The sequence below is a fragment of the Lagenorhynchus albirostris genome, chromosome X (assembly GCF_949774975.1).
Source record: "Lagenorhynchus albirostris chromosome X, mLagAlb1.1, whole genome shotgun sequence".
Classification (NCBI taxonomy): Eukaryota; Metazoa; Chordata; class Mammalia; order Artiodactyla; family Delphinidae; genus Lagenorhynchus; species Lagenorhynchus albirostris.
In genome coordinates, this window is record NC_083116.1 from 19,523,876 (window position 1) to 19,540,089 (window position 16,214).

Sequence of the window (16,214 nt, forward strand, 5' to 3'; positions counted from 1 at the left end):
CTTAGTCAGTAGAAGGACTGCTTCGCTTCTTGGAAAGGGATAGTGAAGTTATGCAGAGTCATAGTCAGGGGTACAGTGTATGATAGTCTACCACCACTCCCCAAAGAGTCTTTGGGGATCCTAGGATAGAGGGGATACCAGGAATGCTGAAGGAACCCCCCAAACCATATTTCCTTCTCCCTTCATAACAGCCCCAGCAGCAGGTTGGTTGACATCTGGGATGGGAAACACAACTATTATACCCAAAGTTGTAGCTGAGTTCAGTTCTATACACATGTCTGGAGTGCTTATAATATTGTACAAGGCACCATGCCAGGCATCTTGGAGGAGAGATTTTTTAAATGACTGGGACATAAAGTCTGTCCTCAGGGAGTTTACAACTTAGTGGTGATGGGCTAAGGCAGGAGGGAAGGGAGAATAAGACAAATACTCAAAGAACTATAACACAAGGCATGCTCTGAAAGGCATAGGAAAAGTACAGATTAAGATCTGAGGAAGGCCAGAATGGTGTTTATTAGTAATAGTGCTTATTAGCTGTGTGACCCTGGGAAATTTAAATTCTATAAATTTACCTTTCTTTGTTGTAAACGGGGCAAATAACTAGAAAATAAAATAGTGGGATAATGAATATAAGGCAGGACACATTCTGAACAGTCAATGAATGGTAGTTCCCCTGGTGGCCCTGCTCCACTGCTGTGTATGTATTGGGTTGGGTGGAGGTGGATAAGGGAAGGCATCATGAAGGAAATAACATCTGAGATAAACCCTAAAGGAAAGATAGTCTTTTGAAGGCTGGAAATCAAGAAGTAAGTGGAGGAATAGCGTGAGCCAAAGCTGTGGAAGTAGGAAAGTACTGGAATGATTCAATGAATGCTAGGTAGTCCCATTTTGCTAGAGTGTCAGCTTTTTTTACCTAAAGTACGATTCCCCACACCAGCAGGGTCAGCATCACCTGGGAACTTGTTAGAAAAGCAGAACACAACCCAGACTTATTGACTCAAAATCTGCATTTTAACAAGATTCCCGGGGAACATGTGTGCACATTGAAGTTCAGGAAGTATTGAAGTAGAGCACAAGCTGGAGCATAGTAGAAGACAAGGCTCAGAATGGTGGGGCCTTATTAGGAAGGACTTGAATGCCTGACCAAGTAGTTTGGGAAGTCATTAAAAGTTGCTGTAGGATCACTGTCAATGAAAATCCACCTGTGACCTGTATCACACCTTGAAAAAGGTGACTTAAGCATCATTTTGGCTCTGAAAATTCTTATGCTCACCACCATTCAAGCAAGCTCCTTAGTAAAAGAAGACTTTGGCCCTTTTCTTTCTGATCACTTCCCCGTTCCCTTCACTCACCCATTAATCTTTTACAGTTACCCTTGCTTCAGCTAAATCAGTTATACAGAATATTGAACCCTCAAAATTGACAAAGTAGGTTTCATTTGTTTGACATCAGCTAAGACCTGGAACTGAGAAATGTTCATTTGTTTTGGCTACTAACCCCTGTGGCTGGAGAGTGATACTGCAGTTCAGCTCTTTTTAGAAATTGTAAATATTCTCTCAGAAGTAGCAGGTGGAATTGCTGGGTAGTGAGAACTAAAAATGTGGAGTCAGGGGTTTTCAGGCCAGGACTGAGGAAGGAGGAGGGGCTCCCAAGGATGGATAAATCCTACAAAAGCACCTGCCAGCACATCAAGGGCTTGGCTATTATTCTAACCCCTTACTTCAAGAGTTTTGAATTAAAAACTAATTTGGAGACCTTCTTTACCATGGAGTCCCATATCTGATTTTAAACTAAAGTCAATTGGAAAATAGGACTCGGGTTACAGAAATTTGTTTTATACACAAATTAGCTATAAAGTTCCTTTTGCCAAAAACTGACATTCTATTTTTTCAACATGAATGTCTGTCTGGAGATTGCTGCCTTGAATTGAATTTACCAGATTTCTCAGGACCTGACCATTTTCTTTTAAAGAGAACTAATCCAGAGTAGAATTGTGTTTCTTTGTGCTAAGGTTGAACCACCTTAAGTCTGTGGGCTGCAGCTGCAAATAAGAAGTGACAGGGACCCACAGGGTCATGTTTTGGTGCTGTAACCTGGGGCAATCATTAAATGTGTTAGATTGCATCATGAAGGTTAGTCCTAATTTGACCTGATAGTAGAAAGCTCTGTAAAGTGAATTGTGGCAGTAACTATTACAGCAGCTGGGCACAAAGACATCATTGATCTTTCACAAGAATCATGAAAATTCTTCAGTGTTTTCCTCAAAGCCCAGGAATCATTTGTGTCTGTATGGCAGACATCATTGCATGTGAACTCCTTGACCTGCAGATTGGAGGATTCATTGGGAACCACACTTCATTCTGAGATGTTTAATCTCCTGGTTCCATTGGTTAATAAATGTCATTCTCCAACGACCCCATCCTCACCCTTCCCCAATATGCATACTTTCTATAGTGGCCTCATGTGGGTTATAAAGTCAGAGAATCTGTATTTTGACATGACATGAAATAACAGCTGGTCAGCTGTCTAAACCAGTCAACCTGGTTTTAGACAAGATTACATTACCACATGGACTTTAATTGTGAACATAAGATACAGAAATAGAATTCTATAGCACTAATGTTTATTATCTGTTTTACTTTAACAATTCGTGCTTCCTTTTAGACAAACTGTGTATCTTGTGAGGTTAGGCGATGAGGGGACAAGATGGGAGGAGAAATGAATGAGCAAGGATCAAAGTTTTATTAAATTTATCCTCAGGAATAAAAGGGCAAATAATATGAGGAAATATATAAGACTTTAGAATATTTCTTTATTCTGTTAATTCTTGATGACTCCCTCATTTGTTTTTCTTGCAGTGATTATCAGTAGAGTCCTTAAAAAGTTAGACATCCCATGTGCTATTTTAGGGACAATAAGCAAGTTAACAATTGAACAAAATGTATCCTACTTCACAGGCAGTCTTGGGGAGATGAAAGGAACCCTCAAAATAGAGTAAGTGGTAGTTTTAAAAAAGGTAAGGAAAGCAAGCTGAATCCCTAGGAGCATAGCAAGGAATGGTCCCCAGGCTAAGAAGTAACCCCTGGATTTAGGCCTGTCCTGAATTCTATAGATGAGATTTCTGGTTTGCATAGAAGAGTCAACTAAATAGCCTCAGAAGTTTCTTCCTAGGGAATTTCCTAGTGGTCCAGTGGTTAGGACTCCACACTTTCACTGCTATGGGCTGCATGGCACAGAAAAAAAAAGTTTCTTCTTAATCTAATATTTTCTTAATATCTTCCTTATCTAATAGTTCCATCATGTCTAGTAGAAAAATGGTAGAAATAGCTTCCATAAGAGATTTAAAGGTAAATTCTGTAGTTTGGGTGAGAATTAAAATATCATAATTGCTAATATTTTATATTCAAGTCATAATTGAAATTTCTGCAATAAGAATTCTTGAAATTAAAGTGGTGGTGGTTTTCCTTTTAGAATTTAGGTAGTTTTAATGGGGCTATTTTACTTAAAATAGCACTCCAAATGTGGACCACATATACATGACACAGAAAAGATCCTATAAGTACCTACTGATTTACTGGTTGATTTAGTGCTATCTTAAAGGAGGAATGAAACAATACAATCAAAGTAGCTGGGAAGCACTAGTGTCATAGAATTTTGCTATGTCTATAGCTCTTGTTTTCAATCTACAAATCTTTGGAGACTGTATTGGGTCTTGGATAATATAAAATGTGGATTGGTATTCAATGGATCAGCTTACTGAGTGGGATGTCTCTCTCTCCTTGATATGAGAAACAATGCCTGAGATGGTGTGTTGAATTATCAAGATTTTCATATATTTGGATCATTTATGAGGTGGATACACAGAAGGTACTTGAAATCTCGGTTTTATTCAGTGCCAAACAAAAATCTGTACATTAGTACAGGGAGCAAAATACCTAAAGCCCTAAAGTTACCATCTGGGACTAAATAAAAGGGAAGAACAATTATAGCCAAATGTCTATAACTGAATACATTTAATTCATCAGATTTTGTTCCTGGACTCCTTCAACTTTTAGAAAACAGTACAAACAGCAATAAAAAGGTTCAATGATGAAAGTAGGGTATATCCTTGGATAAAGGCAAATTCAGACCAATCTCACATTGTACATCAAAAATTCTAGAAATTAGAAATGGAAATTTGCAGTTAATATTTATTGAGCATCTGCTATATGCCAGATGTGATGCAGAATGTTCTACATATGTGATCTCACTTAATCCTTTTAACAGTCCCATGAGTTAGGTACTGTTATCAGCCTCCTTTTACAGGTCATAGCTCTGAAGCTCTGTAATATCCTCAGTTACCAACTTAATAAGGCAGGAAAATGGACTAATATATTATTCTGTAAAATATCAAATGCAAAAGAAAAAAATTTCTGATTAACCATTATTAATCAGAACCTCCTAATCCCTGAGCATTCCTTTTGATCAAGATTTTACCATCCTGCAGTATAGTACTCAAATGATGGAGATGCATTTGAAATCGAATTATTTTAAGTAATGTTGATATAATCAGCATCAGAACTTTTGTCATTAATTCTTTATTCTAACTACATGAGTTAATAGAATGCATCACCTACTTCCTCCCTATTGAGAATTAATTCATTCAACACTCACTATGTGCCAGGCATGGTGCTAGGCACCAGGGATACAGTTGTGGGAGAGAGAGAGAGAGAGAGGTCCTCCTTAGAAGAGCTGCTTACAAACTTCAAACTTATAGGGGAAAAGTTTGTTTTAATTCACTTAGAATATATATTTTTCTGCTTATCTTTACAACAGCTCTGTGCAGTGTTATCATCCCCCTTTTACACATTATGAAACTAAGACTAAGGGCGATTACATGAATTGCCAGAAGCTACCCAGATAGTAAAGGACAGATCCAGGATTAGAACCCTGATCTGTCAGGCTTCAAAGCACATATTGTTTCCACTATACTATTCCATCTTCCGTGGAACTTTTTTTGGTCAGTCTGATATTGCCGAAAGAAATACCAAGAAAAGTTTTGGAATAGTACACTAATCACATTTGACTCTGTGACTACTCAGGTGCAAGAAACATCTTCATTTGCAAGTTATATAAAAATCTAGTCTTCTTTGAAAATAGTCTTGGTCATGATCTGAATGTTTTCTAATACATAGTGATCAGTATTTGTTTCTTTAGTTCTAGTCATGGTAGGGATTTAATAGGACATGGATATGATATGGTGAATGGTTGACTTAAGATACAGAAGCAAGTTTTCATTCTTTCACTTACTCACTCAGATGATGTAAAGGAAAAATGTTTGACTGGTCCCAGAGGACATTTAATGGAGGTGTTCCAAGTGGAATCTGATTGTAGAAGAAATGGTATTTGTTACATGGGCTGAAAACAGCATAGGGATATTTTTTATTAAAAACAAGAATGTAGGGCTTCCCTGGTGGTGCAGTGGTTGAGAGTCCGCCTGCCGATGCAGGGGACACGGGTTCGTGCCCCGGTCCAGGAAGATCCCACATGCCGCGGAGCGGCTAGGCCCGTGAGCCATGGCCGCTGAGCCTGCGTGTCCGGAGCCTGCGCTCCACAACGGGAGAGGCCACAACAGTGAGAGGCCCACATACCGCAAAAAAAAAAACCAAAAAAAACAACAAAATAAAACAAGAATGTAAAGCCATTTTGTTAGAACCTTAGCATTCATTTTACTGAAACTTGATTGACCTTTAGCTGACTGGATTCCAAATTTTCATTGACATTTTACAAACATTACCTTAAGAATTGTACAGCTGCGGGCCATAGAAAAATTGAGGGTTAAAGAGTGAGCCATAGCAGGCCAACTTGATTCCTCTTTTGATAGGATTAGAGGACCAGTAGTAGATAAAAGGCTTAGGAGAGATCACCTAACTTTGGACTTTAACAAAGCTATTCATTCCACATTTCATGAAGTTTTTTTTTAAACATCTTTATTGGAGTATAATTGCTTTACAATGGTGTGTTAGTTTCTGCTCTAAAACAAAGTGAATCAGCTATACATATACATATATCCCCATATCTCCTCCCTCTTGCGTCTCCCTCCCACCCTCCCTATCCCACCCTTCTAGGTGGTCACAGAGCACCCAGCTGATCTCCCTGTGTTATGTGGCTGCTTCCCACTAGCTATCTGTTTTACATTTGGCAGTATATGTTAGTCCATGCCACTCTCTCATTTCGTCCCAGCTTACCCTTTCCCCTCCCCGTGTCCTCAAGTCCATTCTCTACATCTGCGTCTTTATTCCTGTCCTGCCCCTAGGTTCTTCAGAACTTTTTTTTTTAAGATTCCATATATATGTGTTAGCATACGGTATTTGTTTTTCTTTCTGACTTACTTCACTCTGTATGACAGTCTCTAGGTCCATCCATCTCACTACAAATAACTCAATTTCGTTTCTTTTTATGGCTGAGTAATATTTCATTGTATATATGTGCCACATCTTCTTTATCCATTCATCGGTCGATGAACGCTTAGGTTGCTTCCATGTCCTGGCTATTGTAAATAGAGCTGCAATGAACATTGTGGTACATGACTCTTTTTTAATTATGGTTTTCTCAGGGTATATGCCCAGGAGTGGGATTGCTGGGTCATATGGTATTCATGAAGTTTTAATTGAAACACTTGAAATTCCAGATGCTCTGCCAGGGGAGTAAGAAACTATCTCTGCTCATCCCTGGCTGAAACCAATAGGACTTGGATAATAGAAAATGCCTTTTGCCATTTTATATGGTGCAGCAGCTACTAGTAAAGTGACCATGCTCTGGGATCATTTGAAGAAGATGGGATTAACCCTACTCAAACTTGGGTTGTAATTCCCCATCACTCCAATTACTAAATAACCCCCTTGCGAGTTCTATTATCTCTTTAAGGGAGGAGGAGGTAGAAGATAATTGATAGCTTGTGGTCAAAAATGTTAATTTCCGAGAAACAGGAGGGATCTTACAAATGACAGAGTCATGGTCTTATAAGAGCCTATATTTTAATTCTGTATTTATCAACAAGATCTGTAAAACAGTGCAGAGGGCAACTGGCTTTAAGGAATTCATCTGTTATTCCTGGGCTCTTAAGATTTAGAGAGTTTTCCTCTAGTTGCTCATATAATAAAATCTGGAGACATCCCAGTCCTTAATGGAGTCTGGATTTTGGCTTTCTTTTTCTTCTTTAGGGTTGAACCAGCTGCCCTTTGACCCTGCCAACAACAACGAGCCCCTGCAGTTTGGCAGTACCAGTGGCCCTCTGGTCACAGAAGGCCTCATTGAGAATGGAGGGGAGTCAAGCAAGAAAAGAAAGAGAACAAATGCTCCTTCAGGTAAGCTAGACAATAATCCATTCTCTTAGGCCAGTGCCACTGAGTCAACATTGTCCCAGAAACTAGTATGTAGTGGGCACTGTGCTATGATTTGTACGAGCTACAGAAATGAGAAAGAGTCCCCTGCCCTCAAGGAACTCATGGTAGAATAGAGGGCAGAAAAAGCACATACTTGAATAACTCTAATAATAAGATAGAGTATCATCAGTGCTGTGGTAAATGTGTAAAAGGGAAAAAAAACTATGGGAGCCCAAACAGGGAAAGAGTTTAATTCAGCTTTAGGCATCATGGAACACTTCACAGCAGAAGTGGCATTTGTAGCTGGCCCTTGAATGGGTAGACTTAAGACAAGAAGAGATGAGTAAAGAACATTTGGTTTAGGTATAAGGAATTACATGAGTGAATGATGTCACTATACATCTTTCTTTGTATATACAAGTGGTGGCTACCCTCACTTGTACTCCTAATGTGGATAACTGCATACATTTGCATGTCCCCACCCCACCCCTATTTCCCCCAGTACACACTATGCCCACATGTGTTCTATGCCCTCATAGCTCTCTTAGAACAGCTGATGAACAGATTGTCCTAAATCCTGTATAACAGCCAACTGAATTTCTAGCCTCCCCTGCAATTCCCCCATCCTTCGTGCTCCGTTGGCCCATTCTCATGTTAAATTTCTCCAGAGTGAGTGGGGAAACAATGGGAGACCAGATCTTAACTGATCACTTAATATTTTAAAATTTCATCTCTTTGTTACTTGGCTATTCATTTGAAAATAGTATCCGTAGTCTACAGAGACTGATCTGAGATTTTAAGGTGGGCCTAATAGACATGTTCATGGGGTTTTTGGTTTTGTTCTGTTTTTTACTATTACTTTTACATTCAGCTTATAAAATGGAGCATGTTTACATACAACATCATACCTGACTCTTAGATCATAGGTCTTTCTGCTTATGAATCAAGATATTTATTAAATACAAGTTTGGAAAACAAAAATACAGTAAGGCATTAGCTATCTGGAGCCCTCCAGAAAAGTATGATTTTTAGAGAGCTGTATTTTCTGGAGCATTGGAAAGGCATAGTATACAGCCAAGGAATTGGACTGAGTTGTAGTTGTAGTCCCACCTCTCTCTCTGTGGCCTAGGGTGTGTTCCTTAACCTCTCTGACTTTCACTTCAACTGTAAAGTTAGAAATGGTACTAAAACTTCCTAGGATTATTAGTAGAGTTAAATGAAATTATGTAGGTAAAGGGCTTAGCTTGATATCTGCACACACTTCATCACTTAAAAAATCAGTTAATAAATGTTGCTATTTTATTGTTATTATTATTATATGATAATATTATGAACTTCATTGTTTTAAGCATCAATGCACTTCACATTTTTAGGTTAACCATTATGAATACAAATCGTGTGTGTGTGTGTATGTGTGTGTGTAAACTTATCTGTCTTTTTAAGGCATATATTCAACATAATCTAAACTTTGCTTGATCATTTAAAGGGAAAATTTTAGTCATTAGTCATTGTACTGCTCTATAATATTCTATTATAGTTTTCTGGGTTTACTAAGGAATATAGGCCTTTTAACTCTAAATTGTCCTAGACTGTGGTGGCTTTTTAGTTATTACAGCCACATCAGCCACATTTTATCCACGTTCTGTCTCCTTTCTGCAGTGTGCAGTCATTTCTAGTTTCTCTCAGTGTCCCTTCATGTAACAGACCTTTTTCTCCTTCTTCTTAGTTACAAACTTTAAAAAACAAACAAACAAGATCTCCAAGTTGGTGTGTCAACTTAGTATGTTAAGTAAGAGTTAAATCAGCTGTGAGAGAACCTGCTATGGAGAGATATACAGGATTTTAGGCATCAACTTTAAGACATCTATTTTGGCTGCTCTGAGGCCTTTTTTGATCACTTATTAGTTTTTCCACTGTGTTCATGGTAAGTGATGTGCTGGTTTAGAGTAATACCTCCTGAACATTGGTTAACTCATGAGGGTGGAGAAAGGGGGTATGTATAAATCTGAATTGTGAACCAACTATAAAGAATTGCAATTTTATTTCTAATGAGCATATTCAGTGAGAGCAAAGTAACTGTTGCAGATATAGGATTTTAGCAGTAGATTATGTTCATCTATAATTAGCAGAATCAATCTGCATTCTAATAATGAATATGCCTAAGTTCTTAAAAAACAGCATGTTCTTAAAGATAGGTGAACTAGGCCCCTGGCAGGCTAAATTAGCTCCCTTGTAATCTTTTCAACACTATTTGCTTAGTGAACCCTTTCTTTGTAAGTAGTACAAAGGTAACTCCAGCCCAGGTTAAATTACCACAAATTCCAAATTAGTGTAGTCCAGATTAATGAGATTTTACTACACAGGGAGTCTCATAATTGTTCAGCTGACAATCTTATGGTATTATAAATGGGCAGATTGTTTTATAAAGGTATTTTTTTCCTATGCAGTTGTAGACAAAAGGAAGAGGGAAGATATTTTGTGAGTAGGAACTTCCTTCTTCCTTTATCACATTCCCTGCCTCTTGGTAAGGAGGAAAGCTAGGGTTAGAAGTCCTTACAGGAGCTACCAGCCATTTCAGTTGTAAGTTGAGATACTCATCCAGCCATTACATCATTCAACCCTGTGACCCCTTTGAATCTAAACCATCTCTCTTCCTCTTCTGTCACTACAAATGATGGAAGGGTCTGTGCCTGCAGCTCCAGTTCCTTTACATTCTATTCTTCTTCCTTTCTCACCCCTCCTTTCTCACCTTTTTCTACAAACTGCCTCTCTCCTTTTATACGAGAATTGATCTCTTAAAAGTCACCAGCGACCTCCATATTGTCACAGTTAGTGGCCTTATGACAGGTCTCAACTACCTTGACCTGTTTGCTTTATTTCATGCTGTTAACAACCTCCCCTTGTTTGAATTCTTTCTACTTCTGCTTTCTTTGGCAATACACTGCAGATTCCTCTTCCTTTTCTGACTCCTTCAAGCATTCTATCTCCTTTTCTTCCTACCTCCACTTTAAGTGAGGGTATTATTATCCACATTTATAGGTGAAAAAATAAAGGATAAATAAACTTACCCAAGGGTGAACATTTAGCAAGTGGTTTAACTAGGCATCCAACTCCAAAGCCTTTCTCTAACTACTCTCCCAGAATTACTATGTCTGTAGATGTTAGGAATCTGGACCCATTATTAAAATGCATATTAAGCATTGCTGGCACACTAGGGAAAGCTGTGTTTGTGTGAGAATAAGGCAAGCAGAGCTTGGATTTGATCATCTCTAGGATCCCTTCAAACTCTGAGATCCCATGGTTCCTACTTTGCAGCTTTCTTTTCTGCTACTCTCAACAAGTCTTCTATTTCAGCCAAGGTTGTCTGCTACCTCTCTCCAAATAGGCACTGGGCCTGCCTACTTCAGGACCTTGCTCATGCCATTTCCTTTGCCTAGCATGCTTGTCCTCTTCTTTCATGTGTCAAAATCCTATCCAATTGACAGCATCTAGTACAAGTCCTACCTTCTCCAGGAAGCCTTCTGGATCATCCCAGTTAGAATTGTTCACTTGTACCTCTGAAACCCCTTGGTTGTTATATTCATATGAATCACTTGACACTGATTATAGACCACCTTGAACTATTGGCTATCTGTTCATAGTAATATGTCTTAACCTTTCAACTTAGTCATCAGCCCCTCATTGGAAGGGCCCCTTATTCATGTCTTTTGGCAGAGATATGGTGTCTTGCATACAATAGATGTTCAAGAAATATTTGTTGGTTGATCACATATCTGGCTGAAGAATTGCTTTCCCTTTGCCTTAATATTCTCTATTATTCTCTTGTCACTCCCAGGGTGGAGCTGTGCACAAACTGGGCACTCGGTATCTAATGTTGATCAACTGACTGCCTCGCTTGTCCCTAAAGGTCAGACTCCAGACATTTGTGAGATTATATCCCTAGAGCAACCACACATCGAATCTGGGTGCTTGTGAAACCTGGCCCTAATGGAATCTCTTCTTCTTAACTAGATGAAATTTCATGAGTGTCCAAGGGAAACTGATAGGTGGAATTGGGTGTCTTGTCCCAATTCCTCTGTGAAGTAGATCCATAACCTGGATTAGATATTACTGCAATATTTGGCCATAAACTCTTGCTATGTGGATCTGGCTGCTTTGCAGCTTTTATCTTAAGGTGAGCTCAGAATTCTTCAATGTGTTTGCTCTCAAATTTCACCTTTTCCCCATGGAAATGTTTCCTTGGTGATGCTGCAGCTGCACAAATTGTTTAAGATTGTGGTTAGTCCACTTATTCACATGATGCTCTATGGCCAAAGAGTAGAAGATTTTTAAACCCTTGTCAAATCATAGTGCCAAGTTTCTGTCCAGAAGATACGAACTGTCTCCTGGTTTGAGATCCACCTGGATTTGTAGAAACAGATACCAACCCTCTTCTCAAATACTTCCACTAAAGTGGAAGAATCCATGAGTCAGCAAGGCCAACCAGATGATGACTAAAACCAAATGCACTGTTTTAAGCACCAACATCACGGTACACTGGCATTCTAAGAAGGTGCCAGCTCATTGGAAGAGTGGGCAACTAACCTGGGGATAATTATAATTCCAGAATGATCATCCAGATGTGGACATAGTCCTATTTCTATTGTCTTCTCTCATAGCTCTGCATTGAAAGATAGGTTTGCATTTAATTATGTGATGCCTAATACTAAGCAGTTTTGCCAAAGTTCATGTGAATAATGAATAGTTCAGTATGAAAAGAGGGATCTTCAGCCATTTTCCATTTGCAATAATGATTGAACCCCAAGAGTTCAACTTCTCCAGGAAGACCCTTCAATTCAATAATAATTTGCATCACTATTGTGATTCTTTCTTTCTCTTAACATATTTTCATATTCATTTCATTTTACAGATGAGGTACTAATAACCAGAGAGGAGAAATAACTTTGACTGAGGTGGAATAGCATCACCAGAAATGTTAGTATATGATAAGGACCTCCAGGTAATATCTAAACTTGATCATAGGCCCCTAACTCAGTTCTCAAGGTTTCTTTTAGAATTTCTGGAAGTCAGAATGAGACGACAATATGAAAGACAGTGAACAGTCTCAGCACTGCCAAGACTAAATTAACAAGAGGAAGTAGGCCTGCAAAGCAGCAAGGAGAGGTTCAGTCAGACATAAGGGAGAACTGTATTGGAATGAGTTATCAGGGGAAGTTGTTTAAGCCTGCTTGGAAAAGAAATATAAAAATGAGATGAACACTCATCTGCCTGGGAGTACTTTTGTTTCCTTTCTTACCTAGAAGAAGGGCAATGAACCAGGAAACTTTTTTATGACACTTACAGCCCTTTGATTTACCTTAGACTCACAGGGCTCAGACTTTTATTTCACGTGTACTTTGAAATCCACAAATGAAAGCATTGATTGTTTTTAAAGAGAGAAAAGGCCACCGTTTTATATCTTGGTGTGTGGTATTTCTAGCATGTCAGCTGAATTATTATATTGCCAAAGGCAAGAAGAGCCTATTGTTCCTTCAGATGGAATTAAATAAGAAAATGAGTAGACTAATAGCCCTACTCAGTTTCTTTAGTCCTTTGGACATTTTTTTTTTTTTTTTTTTTTTTTTTTTTTTTGCGATACGCGGGCCTCTCACTGTTGCGGCCTCTCCCGTTGAGGAGCACAGGCTCCGGATGTGCAGGCTCAGCGGCCGTGGCTCACGGACCCAGCCGCTCCGCAGCATGTGGGATCTTCCCGGACCGGGGCACGAACCCGTGTCCCCTGCATCGGCAGGCGGACTCTCAACCACTGCGCCACCAGGGAAGCCCTGGACATTTTTATCTGATTACAGTTTCAAAAAAATAAAACCTTATCTTGATAATGAGACGATCAAAAAAGTAAGCTGACTTCTTTCTTTCTCAGTTCTGATAGAAACTCAGTGTGAAATTTTTCATCTTAAAGGACTGTCAGGGGGAGGGGAGATTGAGGGTGGCATGGAAGAGGCAAGATAGAAAAATGCAAATATGTCTCTCTTAAGTTGCTCCAACAATTGGAATAGTTTTGGAATGATTTTGTGACTTCATTGTACCTCATAAGTTCTTCTCTCACAGACATTAAGTGTGAGTCAGCCTCATGTGTTGGTAATATAGAGGCAAGTGGAAGCTGTTGAATCATAGTATTTTAGAGTTGGAGGCAATCTTGTCTAACTCCATCATTTTCACAAATGAAGAAACTGAAAGCCAGAGAAGGGACTTTTCTAAAGTCACATGATTAATTAGTAGCAAAACTAGAACTGATTATTACCAGATCTTTATAATCATTTCAAGTTGGCTAGGACTGTGGCATGTGATTGATTCATTTGTATTGCAGAAAGTATATCTATAACCTAGAGGAGCTGGCTTCCCCCATGCTAGTAGTATTACGTGATCTATAGCAAGCTAGCCCAGTGGTGTATGAGGTCCCATATCTGTTCTGTCTGCCACACAGGGGAGGGCCCTTTGATCTCAAACTAGAAAAGGAGTTTGAGTCTGGGAAACACCTATGAGGGAATTGCTTTTATAGAGCTGAACTCCAGCAGCTCAGCAAATCACAGAAGAAACTCTTTGTGACACCTGCTTACTTGGCAGGGGACAGTTTGTGTCCCCCATCCAAGCCCACCCTAAGGCCACTCCATCCAAATAGGAAAAAATTTTATAATCATGTTTTATCTGTTATTTAAACTTTGTTGCATAATTTTGTCTAGAGGATCTTTTTTTTAACATCTTTATTGGAGTATAATTGCTTTACAATGGTGTGTTAGTTTCTGCTTTATAACAAAGTGAATCAGTTATACATATACATATGTTCCCATATCTCTTCCCTCTTGCGTCTCCCTCCCTCCCACCCTCCCTATCCCACCCCTCTAGGTGGTCACAAAGCACCGAGCTGATCTCCCTGTGCTATGCAGCTGCTTCCCACTAGCTATCTACCTTACGTTTGGTAGTGTATATATGTCCATGCCTCTCTCTCACTTTGTCCCAGCTTACCCTTCCCCCTCCTGGTATCCTCAAGTCCATTCTCTAGTAGGTCTGCGTCTTTATTTTGAAGGTTGAATAAAAGCTCTGCACACTTCATAAGAGAGAAAGGGTCATGTCAACTTGAGGACATTCTGACCCAAGAGCCAGAATGCAGAGGTTAAGTCAGGAATGAGCACTTATTTTTATTCTAATCTTACAAATCAGATAAGTCGATGCTCCTGCTGTGCCAAGGAGTAAGCAGGGGTGGAGAGAAAGCCCAGAGAAGTTTCTGTTAGTACTCTTTGTCCTCTCTCACAAGTAGAATGGATGTTCCCTCCTCCCCATGGAATGGTGCCAAGTGTGAAGAGAACCCCCACCATCCTAACATTGCTGTTTATTTGCAGATAAATATGACTTTGGATTTTTCTATCCTTAGAATTTTTTTTAACCAGGGGAAACTAGCAATGATGGTCCATTGAGGGTACAAATAAATAGGATTGTTCTAGAACCATGTGTTACGTTTAGATTTTTACTTCTCCATGTATAAAGTCAAGACAAATTCCAGATGGAACTCAATTTTATATCATCTGATTTTGCCTCAGAGTAGTACTTTACAGTGAGGAGATTTCATTTTCATGAACTTCAAACACAGACACCTTTGCTGCCATTTTAGCATTGTCATTCCACATGTGATTGCAAACTCTACAAGTATTCCTTTCTCTTCCATGACACCAGAGTATAATAATTAAAATACTTTATTACTACTTCTACTAGTGTGCCAGACACTGTTCTAAGTATTTCAAATGTGTTAACTTATTCGACTCTCATGGCAACTCTATGATTATCCTCATTTTACTGGTAAGGAAACTTAAATACAGAGAAGTTAAGTAATTTGTCCAAATAGTAAGTAGAGGAGATAAGATCCAAACCCAGGCAGGATAGCTCTAAACTTATTGTCAAAAATCAGTTGAATCAGAATGGAAATTGAGGAAGAGCCGGGCATCAATGTTCTTTAAAAGCACTGCAAATGATTCCGATATGCAGTCAGGCTTAAGGACCAGCTCAGCTACCCATACTGCATTAGAGCAACTAGGTGTACCTAGACCACTGTGGTTCAGAATGTTGGACATTCGTAGTGCAGTAGTCCCCCCTTTTCCATAGGGTGTATGTTCCAAGATTCCCCAATGGATGCCTGAAACTGTGGATAGTAGCAATCCCCATATATACTATGTTTTTTCCCTATACATGCATACTTATGATAAAGTTTAATTTATAAATTAGGCACAGTAAGAGAATATCCGAACTGCCAGAATCACTACTCTTGCACTTTGCGGCCATTATTAAGTAAGATAAGGGTTACTTGAACACAAACACTGCTGATACCATGACAGTTGACCTGATAACCTACGCAGCTGAGTAACTTACAGGTGGGATGCACTGGACAAAGGGATGATTCGTGTCCCAGGTGGGATAGAGCAGGACAGTGTGAAGTTTCATCACGCTACTCAGAACAGCATGCAATTTAAAACTTATGAATTGTTTATTTCTGGAATATTCCATTGAATATTTTTTGGACCGCAGTTGACCTCGGATAACTGACACCACAGAAAGCAAAACCATGGATACTGTATTCTATGATAAAGTATGTCTAGAGTCTTCTGTTAAGAACTAAAGTGACAGTGATGCAGTAGACCAGAAGGTGACAAATAAAGTGGTTTTGTATATGTTGACCACTCTAGCTATTTCAACACAGAAAGAAGTGACTGCCTAATTTGCAGTTTTCTCTTTCTTTGCTCTGTTTCCTGATAACGATTTACTATCTATTGAAATAAAACTCTGTAATGATGAAATTCCCTCTTG

At 39.1% G+C, this 16,214-nt stretch overlaps 1 protein-coding gene across 7 annotated transcripts in view; it reads left to right on the forward strand.

Annotated features, from left to right (window-relative positions):
• Window positions 1–16,214, forward strand: part of ENOX2 (ecto-NOX disulfide-thiol exchanger 2) — a 298,745-nt gene that overhangs the window by 108,508 nt on the left and 174,023 nt on the right. For all 7 annotated transcript variants that reach the window (XM_060137045.1, XM_060137044.1, XM_060137040.1 and 4 more), the window contains one exon: window positions 7,203–7,346. The gene's annotated coding sequence lies outside the window, so the exon portion shown is untranslated. The remainder of the gene's footprint in view (window positions 1–7,202; window positions 7,347–16,214) is intronic.